The 11,336-nt window shown below is 41.7% G+C and overlaps 1 non-coding gene across 1 annotated transcript; it reads left to right on the top strand.

Moving 5' to 3' along the window:
- Nucleotides 1-202: 202 nt before the first annotated feature.
- LOC119930142 lies at nt 203-340 on the top strand. The gene has a single exon (XR_005451632.1). It is a non-coding gene; the product is annotated as a small nucleolar RNA SNORA7 (small nucleolar RNA).
- The last annotated feature ends 10,996 nt before the right edge of the window (nt 341-11,336 follow it).

The raw sequence follows: 11,336 nt of genomic DNA, 5'->3' as shown, positions 1-11,336 counted from the left end.
CTGAGGCTCAGAGAAGTTAAGTGACTTGCCAAGGTCACACAGCAGATACGTGGGGGAGCCGGGATTAGAACCCATGGCCTTTGACTCCAAGCCCATGCTCTTTCCACTGAGCCATGCTGCTTCTCAGTTTCTCAGCCTCGTGCGAGACTGATGAGTCAATTTCTCCCACCCCTATTCTTTCGTGCTCTGTAGCACAATTTATCCCCTCTCAGGGTCATACCTGGAGAGTTGCCAGTACTCTACCAGTCTTGGCTTCATGAGGGAGAGTCAAGCAGAGGCCTACCCATTTCATTCCTAGCTTGGGCAGTGGCTAGCAAGTGGAAGGCCATCTGCTACAAGTCAAAACTCACCCATGCTGGGCAGCAGTGGCTTGGGAGAGAGTCGAAGACAGAGACTCGAGTTCACTGTGCAGAAGGAGGCAGCGGTAAAACACTTTCATATTTCTACCAAGAAAACTCAATGGATACACTACCAGAATGATTACAGATGGAGAGCGGGGCGTTCTGAGAGAGATGTGTCCGTGCTGTCGCTATGGGTCGGAGATGACTCGATGGCATAAGACAAGACAAGCACAATGTTGAATGTGGAAAAACACTATGAGGAAAGAAGGAACTATTTTCAGGCAAGCACATCATCATCATCATCAATCGTATTTATTGAGCGCTTACTGTGTGCACAGCACTGTACTAAGCGCTTGGGAAGTACAAATTGGCAACATATTGAGACAGTCCCTACCAAGCATTATGGGAAAGACTTATATTTGATAATTGCTGGACTGCTATTGGAAGGCATATATTTTGAGAAATGAAAACTGTTTGACTAATGAAGAAAGGAAAGACATGCAAAGACTTACAGTTCCATTTGGGCAATTCCTTGGAAGGTAGGAGGATATCCAGGGAAATCAATCTCATTAACTTTAAGACTACACAGAGATATCTAAATTTTTCCGAGGTATTCTTTAATCTCTCTTTATAAAAACTTCTCAAACTGCAAAAGGTATAAAGCCTACAAAGAGTTTCTTGGGAATAGAGGTACTAGATTAGTTAATAAAATTTTAACAACTGCCCTGTGTATTTTCAGAAGCCTGTCATATCAGTCTCTCAAGGGGAAACAATTGCAAAGTTAAGTCAGTGTGGTTTTGTTTTTTTCTCTAGGATCGTAGTTCTAGTCTGCATTCTACAAACTCACCAAGACATAAAACATTTATAAGTAACCGTTTCTTCGACATCCAAGCAATCTCTTAAAATCAATTAGTTATATATTCTTTTTCTACCTTGTACTTGTACTAGTTTGCCAATATGTTGTGGTTTGGGACTTTAGCATGTTAATGGAAGAAATACTCAATGATATTTTCCATTTCTGAACTTCTATTGCTATGTTTAAAATAGGAGCTCAGTACAACTTTGTGCTAAAATAATTTTCCAATCCTTCGTATAGCTCCGCAAATTAGCTTAAACTGTGGACTCTGGCTACCATGTCTTAGGGTTAATGATGGAGCTGTCGGTAATTTTCACAAGAAGAGGTCAATGTGGTTTGAGGGTCAGTATAATATTAAGTATCGGAGAACGACTATTCATTAATTCATTCAATCGTATTTATTGAGCGCTTACTGTGTGCAGAGCACTGTACTAAGCGCTTGGGAAGTACAAGTTGGGAACATATAGAGATGGTCCCTACCCAACAATGGGCTCAGTGCTCTGCACATAGTAAGCGCTCAATAAATACGATTGATTGATTGAGACAGACAACAAAACCAAACATGCGGACAGCTGTCAGGTCAGCAGAATAAATAAAAATAAACACATTATTAACAAAATGAATAGAATAGTAAATATGTACAAATAAAATAGAGTAATAAATATGTACAAACATATATACACATGCTGTGGGGAAGGGAAGGAGGTAGGGGGTGGGGGGATGGGGAGGAGGAAAGAAAAAAGGGGACTAACAAACTATATACTCTGGTACTGGGTTGAGAGAAGTGGAATTGCCAAAACCTTGATTAGACAGCTTCCTTTGTGGAAAAAGAGTAGAGGAAGATTGATCCACTTTAAACATTCAATATTCACCCCATCCTCAGGCCCAACTCTGCATCAGACACTCCTTACCACTGTCTTTAAAGCATTCAGTCACCTTCCCACCCTCCTACCTTAGCTCACTCCTTAGAGAAGCAGCATGGCTCAGTGGAAAGAGCCCGGGCTTTGGAGTCAGAGGTCATGGGTTCAAATCCCAGCTCTGCCAATTGTCAGCTGTGTGACTTTGTGAAGTGTGAAGTCACTTCACTTCTCTGTGCCTCAGTTACCTCATCTGGAAGATGGGGATTAAGACTGTGAGCCCCCCGTGGGACAACCTGATCACCTTGTAACCTCCCCAGCGCTTAGAACAGTGCTATGCACATAGTAAGAGCTTAATAAATGCTATCATTATTACTACAATCCAGCCAGCACAATTTGCTTTACTAATGATAACCTACTTGCTATACCTCGGTCTCGTCTAGCTCACCTCTGACCTTGCCCACATCCTGCCTCTGGCCTGGAATGCACTCCCGCTTCATATCAGGTAGAAAGTTACTCTCCCCATCTTCATCTACATCTACCTGTATATATGTATATATGTATATACCTGTATATATGTATATATGGTTGTACATATTTATTACTCTATTTATTTATTTATTTATTTATTTTACTTGTACATTTCTAGCCTACTTATTTTATTTTGTTGGTATGTTTGGTTCTGTTCTCTGTCTCCCCCTTTTAGACTGTGAGCCCACTGTTGGGCAGGGACTGTCTCTATGTGATGCCAATTTGTACTTCCCAAGCGCTTAGTACAGTGCTCTGCACATAGTAAGCGCTCAATAAATACGATTGATTGATTGATTGATTCAAAGCCTTACTCTAGGCTCATTTCCTCCAAGGGATTTCCTCATTTCCTTTTCTCCCACTTCCTTCTGTATCACCCTTCATTCATCCATCCCTCATCCTCACCACACTTTGATACAGATCGGGTAATTTATTTATATTAATAACTGTTTCCCCCTCTGAACTGGAAGCTTGTTGTTGGCAGGGAACATGTCTACCAACTCTGTTATGCTGTACTCTCCCAAGCACTTCGTATGATGCTCTGCACACCGTAAGTGCTCAACAAATACAACTGATTATGTACATCTCCGTAACTTATTTCAGTGTGAGCCCACTGTTGGGTAGGGACCGTCTTGTACTTGTACTTCCCAAGCGCTTAGTACAGTGCTCTGCACACAGTAAGCGCTCAATAAATATGAATGAATGAATGAATGAATGTCTGTCTCCCCCTCTAGATCTTCAGTTCCTTTTGTGTAGAGCATGTATCTTATTCTGTTGTACTCCCCCAAGTGCTTAGTAATAATAATAATAGCATTTATTAAGTGCTTACTATGTGCAAAGCACTGTTCTAAGTGCTGGGGAGGTTACAAGGTGATCAGGTTGTCCCACGGGGGGCTCACAGTTTTAATCCCCATTTTACAGATGAGGGAACTGAGGCCCAGAGAAGTTAAGTGACTTGCCCAAAGTCACCCAGCTGACAAGTGGCGGAGCCGGGATTTGAACAAATGACCTCTGACTCCAAAGGCCGTGCTCTTTCATTCATTCAATCATATTTATTGAGCGTTTACTGTGTGCAGAGCACTGTACTAAGCACTGGGGAAGTACAAGTTGGCAACATATAGAGACGGTCCCTACCCAACTCACAGTCTAGAAGTGGGCTCCACTGAGCCACGCTGCTTCTCCACAGCACTACAGTGTTCTGCATGAACTAAGGGCTCAATTAATACCATTAATTAATTAATTCTTCTCACTGGCTCTAGTCTCTCCCTTCTGGGGGAGGGAAGAAGGGGCCCTTATATTTTGGAAGACTTCACCCTGTGCTTTTGAGTGGGTTTGTCAGGGTGGGACATTGCTCTCTCAGCAGTGTCCCAACAGGGCAGAGGCCCAGTTTTCCCTGCACCCCTCAATAATAATAATAATAGCAATAATGGTATTTGTTAAGCACTTACTATGTGCCAGGCACTGTACTAAGTGCTGGGGTAATTACAAGATGAGTGGTTGGATGCAGTCCCTGTCCCACCTTGGGCTCACAGTCTTAATTCCATTTCACAAATGAGGGAAAGAGACACAGATAAGTTAAGTGACTTACCCAAGGTCACACAGCCGACGAGTGGCGGAGCGGAGATGAGAACGTGTGTCCTTTGACTCCCATGCCTGTGTTCTTTCCACTAGGCCACACTGCTTCTCAAGCCTCCTACAGTTGATAAAGTAGTGTTGGAGCATTCATGGAGAAAAATCAACCTGTCACATCTGCAGACTTCATTTGCTATGATCTGCAGTGGTTTATAAACTATGACCTGAAAAACATCTTTTTCTTTTTCCTGGGGTTTGTTTCAAGTTGAACTATCAGTCAGAGGACATGGGTTCTAATCCTGACACTGGTCTGCTGTGTGACCTTGGGCAAGTCACTTAACTTCCCTGTGCCTCAGTTACTCCATCTGTACAACGGCGATTAAGACTGTGACAACCCGAATACCTTGCATCTACCCCAGTGCTTAGAACAGTGCATGGCACATAGTACGTGCTTAACAAATACTGTTATTATTATTATTTCTTATCATTATTAAGCTTGAATTTGGTTTTTCCCTTGAGATGTTTCTAATTCAACTGTTGACCGGCTCTCAGAGTTTTGCTATCTCTTTCCTAATGAACAGAAAATATAATTCAATATCAACTCTTTTAACCAGGATGACTTTTTGAGTTTGGCTTCAAGGAAGCACAACGCCATTGTAAATATCTAAGTGAGGAAGCGCTAAACCAAAGTTACAGCTAGATTTCAAACAAGCCATAAAAGCAGTCATTGACTGGGGTGGAATTCCATGAAAGAAATAATCCATGAAAGAAGCAATCTTCATTAGTCAGAATGAGGTCATCTGGCAAAGGAATGCTTTTTTTCCCCTCTTTTTTTTTTTTTGCAATTGACCATCCAATGTATTGACATTTACACATCTTCCACTGACAGACTCGTATTGACCTTGTGATGTGACATATCTACTGTCACTGAGCCCCCAAATGTGAATCTCCTCCCGCTTCTCCTCTTCTATATACAGAAAGCAACTAATTTGTCAGCATGCCAGGTTTAACTAGCTGAGATGAAGCTAAGCTAATTTAATAGGAACTGTTCAATAGCTTCGACTGACCTGACACCGTCAGTTGAAGTAGCTCTCTGCTGCACCGTCTCTCATCATTCCCAACTCTTTCTTCAGAATACTTGAAGACTAAGTCAAATAATATGCTTAGTAGTCAATAGGACTGACTTCTTTTTTTTTTTCTCAAGGACATTCCTTTGGTGCCAGAAACTGTCAAGTAGAAAAACATGTAGTGTGAAGGTGAGAGGACACTAATTAAATATACATAGTTCTGGCCAAAGAAACATGAGGCACAGCTTGGCGTATGAAAACTCCACTGCTTACTTGACTGGGGTCACAGCTGTTGACTTGTGGAAGTTCTTAAGTCCCAATGTCAGATTGAAATGCTTAGACTTTATCAAAATCGGCCAAAGACTTTATTCTACTTGTCCCGCTCCAGGTGCAATAGTTTTGTTTTGTTGTCCGTCTGCCCCTTCTAGACTGTGTGAGCCTGTTGTTGCATAGGGACGTCTCTATATGTTGCCGACTTGTACTTCCCAAGCGCTTAGTACAGTGCCCTGCACACAGTAAGCGCTCAATAAAGACGACTGACTGAATGAATAAGACTTAGGGGATGAAAACGTGGGGAATTTAAACATCCTTACCTGTTCCGCGATCCACCTTGAGGGTACTGCAAGATTTTAGAAATGTTTGACATATTAAGGCAGGCCCTGGAATGAATAAGAGAAAAGGTTTTTGATATCAAGAAGACTCTCTAGGGTCTTTTATTTGTCATACTGAAACTCTAAGTTGGCCTTATTTTTACTTGCTTTGCAGTGGGACCTTTGATCTAAAAGACTTTAAAATTGCAAGACTCCCAAGGGCTGGAAGCATCATAAGTTACATTTCTTTCCCGACTATAAAGCATCTCACCATTTCTTGAAGGTACTGTATAAATAGTCCGTTAGCATAGATAACATTTGGCTTGGATAGAGCAGCGTTCTCTCTTCTGGAAGCAAACCTCTTTTGTAGCCAGAGCTAAGGAATTGAGGGGGAGAGAAACATGGGTAACCATGGGATTGAATCTACTGACTCTACTGTACTCTCTCAAGTGCTTAATAATGTGTTCTGCTCAGAGTAAGCACTTAATAAGTAGAATTGATTGAAGGAGGGGAAATTTTGGTTTGGTGGTTATGAAGGAGGAGGGCATTTCAGGCAACAACCAGGGATCAGAGGCAGAAGAGCAAAGAAAATGAAGCATGCCCTTGAGGAATTACACTCTGGTAAATCCTATCTCTTTGAGGTGTTCCATGTTATTTTTCTTCTTCCTATGGTTACCTCAGCACTTTTGAACCTCCTTAGTGTGATTTTGCACTCACTACTTCAAAAAGCACTTTATATTTTACATACTATGTTGTGTTGTACTTCTTTCTTCTGCTTGTACGTTATGTTTGTCTTCCCCCACCAGACTCTAGCCTTTTTGTAGGCAAGATTCTTCTGCCTTTCACTGTACCCGCCCCCCCCCCCAACATTTAGCACTATACAAAGCACACATTATGTGTTCAGTAAATACTGTTGATGGGCTTTTACTCAAATAACTTACATTTTTCAGAAGGAAAAAAAAGACATATTTATTTCCCCTAAGATGTAAATAGCAATGCATCCTTCAGTGACTGTACTTCTCAGATGTTATTTCCCAGCATTACATGCCTGCCCGTCAATCTGTGCACTTACTCTGGACAGAATATTGCACCAAGAACTTGGAAAAGTACAAAAGGAATAGTACATATGTTCTGTAACCTCAAGGACCTTATAGTCATGCTGAATGGACAGACATTCAGTTCAATCATAGGTAGAGAGGTACACAAATGCAGTGGAGTGGTGTTCTTAAATTCTTGAGTGCTAGAGGTGCCAGTAAGGAAGAAATAGTATGGAAAATTAAAAGATGAATCACAAAAAGCCTTTTGGCTGTGACTCTAGAAGGGCCTTGCTTATGGTATTTGTTAAGCACTTGGTAAGCACTGTTCTTAGTGCTGTGATACAAATCAACCAGGTTGGACACAGTCCCTGTTCCACACACAGCTCACAGTGTAAGTAGGAGAGAGAACAGGTACTGAATCCCCATTTTAGAGTTGAGGTAATCAATCAATCAATCAATCAATCGTATTTATTGAGTGCTTACTGTGTGCAAAGCACTGTACTAAGTGCTTGGGAAGTACAAGTTGGCAACATAGAGAGACAGTCCCTACCCAACAGTGGGCTCACAGTCTAAAAGGGGGAGACCGAGAACAAAACTAAACATACTAACAAAATAAATAGAATAGATATGTACAAGTAAAATAAATAAATAGAGTAATAAATATGTACAAACATATATACATATATACAGGTGCTGTGGGGATGGGAAGGAGGTAAGATGGGGGGATGAAGAGGGGGACGAGGGGGAGAGGAGGGAAGGGGCTCAGTCTGGGAAGGCCTCCTGGAGGAGGTAAGCTCTCAGTAAGGCCTTGAAGGGAGGAAGAGAGCTAGCTTGGCAGATGGGCAGAGGGAGGGCATTCCAGGCCCGGGGGATGACGTGGGCCGGGAGTCGATGGCGGGACAGGCGAGAACGAGGTACGGTGAGGAGATTAGCGGCAGAGGAGCAGAGGGTGCGGGCTGGACTGGAGAAGGAGAGAAGGGAGGTGAGGTAGGAGGGGGTGAGGTGATGGACAGCATTGATGCCCAGGGTGAGGAGTTTCTGCCTGATGCGCTGATATTGATTGGTGGCCACTGGAGATTTTTGAGGGGAGTAACATGTCCAGAGCATTTCTGGACAAAGACAATCCGGGCAGCAGCATGAAGTATGGATTGAAGGTAATAATAATGATGGTACTTGTTAAGCACTTACTGTGTGCAAAGCATTGTTCTAAGTGCTGGATAACGATGGCATTTATTAAGCACTTACTATGTGCAAAACACTGTTCTAAGTGCTGAGGAGCTAACAAGGTAATCAGGTTATCCCACGTGGGGCTCACAGTCTTAATCCCCATTTTACAGATGAGGTAACTGAGGCCCAGAGAGGTTAAGTGACTTGCCCAAAGTCACACAGCTAACAATTGGTGGAGCCGGGATTTGAACCCAGGACCTCTGACTAAATCCCAGGCTCTTTCCACTGAGCCATGCTAAGGTACTGAGGCATGGGGAAGTTAAGTAACATGTCTAAGGTCACACAGTAAGCAAGTGGCAGAGCCACACTAGAACCCTGGTCCTCAGATTCCCAGGCTTATGTTATTTCCATTAGGCCACACTGCTTCCTAAAATGTGAGTAGAGAAAAAAGTCCATGCAGAATTAATCCATCAATTGTATTTACTGAGAACTTACTGTGTGAAGAGCAATGTAGAAAAGCAGCATGGTTCGGTGGAAAGAGCTCAGGCTTAGGAGTCAGAGGTCATGGGTTGAAATCCCGGCTCCGCCACTTGTCAGCTGTGTGACTTTGTGTGAAGTCACTTCACTTCTCTGGGCCTCAGTTACCTCATCTGTAAAAAATGGGAATTAAAACTATGAGCCCCCCGTGGGACAACCTGATCGCCTTGTAACCTCCCCAGCTCTTTATTAAGCACTTATTATGTGCAAAACACATATTAGTCCTGTGAGGGCTTGCTTTTCTCCCAGCACACACCTACGACAAAGTTTGGACTGTAATTGTAAACTGAATACAAGGATCTTAGAGTGTTTCCTTGGAATTCCCTGAATTCCCAGGGACCCTTTTCACTTGAACAGAATTACAGTTGGCTGACCTCTGAGAGCCAGTTTTTGAAATGCCCTTTGGGCATTTTCCTGTCAATCACTAGATTATAGACTTCGATTAATGTGTGTATGTGAGTGTGTGCTTGCCCCATGTTACAGTCCTGAAAAGAAGGCAATTTTTCAAATCGAATAAGTATGACAACTCTTTCCCGTGCATCATATTTCAATGGCTGCATTCACATCTTTTCTCCTTTTGGAAAGCTACTTTGCCCTCCTGAAGGGAATTTTGATGAGGTGTTGTAGTTGGTAATCCAATAAAGTATCAGATGTCAGGAGGCTGAAAAACAAGCAGCATTACCTGACTCCTTCCCTTATCTACCTTCACAACAATGCACCGCTTTTGCTCAGGTGTGATTTTTTTTTTTTTTCCCAGTTTTCTAAAACCTGCTAAAACTTGCCAGCTTCCTGAACTGTCAAAAATAGTACCTTTTAACATCTTGGTTAGCACGAAGATATCCTGGTGAAACAATCTGAAGGAGCCCCCAAAATCATGCTTGCATATTAAGTTCTAGCTACAATCTTTAATGAAAAGTTGTGTTTTCCACTCTAAATCTTCTAGAGCATGGGAAAAAATGTACTTCCATCTTAGTCGGTAATATATTGGCCTTTGGCTAGAAGAAACATTTCTAATTCACCTTCTGGGGAGGAGTCGTTATTGAGTGATTCTGAGGTAGAAATAAACAAACTAGAATTATTTTAATACAAGGTCTTCACCAGGGGCTAACTAACCTTCTTTCCTTTCTGTGAGAAACTCAATTTGTGATAGCTATCATTCCAGAACAAGGGAAAGGTGAGGAGCAGTATCTTGTTTCTCTCTTTCGTCTTAAATCCATCATCCAATCCTGCGGCTTTTACCATCCTAATAGCTCTGAAATGTAATATTGAACTCTCCCAAGCACTTAGCTCACTGGTCTGTACACAATAAGAATTCAATAAATACCATTAATTATACTGTATTTTCCCAAGCGCTTAGTAAAGTGCCCAGTGCACTGTAAGCACGCCATAAATATGACTGATTGATTGTCCTGCTCAGGGAAAGCAGTGTGACACTAAGTAACATGCACGAAGAAGTGGAGTTCTAACATTTACCATGCTACCAGAACACTAAGACATATCGGTCCAGAGACTTGGCAGCCTTCTGCTTCAATTTTCCCCTTCTGTAAAATGGAGTTGTTTGGATCGATTTGAGTTAATAAGAATGCAAATGAAAGCCTAGTAAAGAACTGGTGCATTTGTCATTGTAGGCAAATCAAACACAGAGGTTTCCCCTGTCATAATTAATCTGTTCATTGATGTGTTTTTTTTCCAACGAAGTACTTAGGGCACATACATCAAATATCCAAACCTCCTTGGCCCCAAATTCACAGGGAAGAATCAAGGTCAAGGGGTCAGAGTCCTGTGCTTTGGGAGGCCAGAGGACTGAGAGATAATTCCCCATTTTCCCCTGAATCACTCTCTGACTCCTGACATGTCACATATTTTCAACGGGTTACAATTTATTTCCCTGGCCATAAGACCAGAATCTTACTGCATTCATAGGTATTAGATAATGTCTGGAAAGGGCTCTGAATGGGCCAGAAATCTAGGCAGATACAAGGAATTATTGCTTCCCTTTATATCCATTCACGTCAGAACATGCTTCGGCTTTAAAAAGGACTAAAAACATGATCATTTAAAACTTGGTTTTGATTAAATGAACCATTTTCACTTCCAAAATATGTTTTCTTTTCTCTCCATCTGTTTCTTTCTTTGAATCCTCTTTTGCCTAACGGAAGTTTTGAATCAGGGTAAAAGTGTTGAGAATTTTAGTTTCCCAGCGAAGGAGATGTGGCATTGATTTTTTTCACCCACTCAACCCTCTCAGCTACTTCACTTTTCTATTTCAATACAGTTCAAAGTGTCATTATAAATACTGACATTTGACTCTCTGGGCTAACACACAATGGAATAAAGTGCATGCTGCTCTGCAGATTTTTACTTGAACATTAAAAAAAAAAAATAAAAAAACACCTGCCAAACCTCTGATGTAGAGTTTCAGTGCTTATGTTTTTGTGTAGCAACACCAGTGGGTAATTAAGGAGGCTGAGTGGGCTTGGAAATATTGAGCTGACAGTATGTGACTGTAGGGCAAGGACTTTGCTTTTTAGAGGAATTATCCATCTATAGATTAAAGGAATGTGTTGCAATTATAAAAGTATATCCAGAGAAAATGATGTCTGAAACTTCCTGCTTCCCCTTTAAAACAAAGTTAAATAACACGCAAGCACATTTATAATAATAATATTAATGGCATTTATTAAGTACTTACTTTGTACAAAGCACTGTTCTAAGCACTGGGGAGGTTACAAGGTGAGCAGGTTGTCCCATGGGGGGGTCACAGTCTTAATCCCCATTTTGTAG

Source organism: Tachyglossus aculeatus, chromosome 6, assembly GCF_015852505.1.
Source record: "Tachyglossus aculeatus isolate mTacAcu1 chromosome 6, mTacAcu1.pri, whole genome shotgun sequence".
NCBI classification, from domain to species: domain Eukaryota; kingdom Metazoa; phylum Chordata; class Mammalia; order Monotremata; family Tachyglossidae; genus Tachyglossus; species Tachyglossus aculeatus.
Note: the sequence above shows the minus strand (reverse complement) of the source record. Positions and strands in the feature narration are given on the sequence as shown.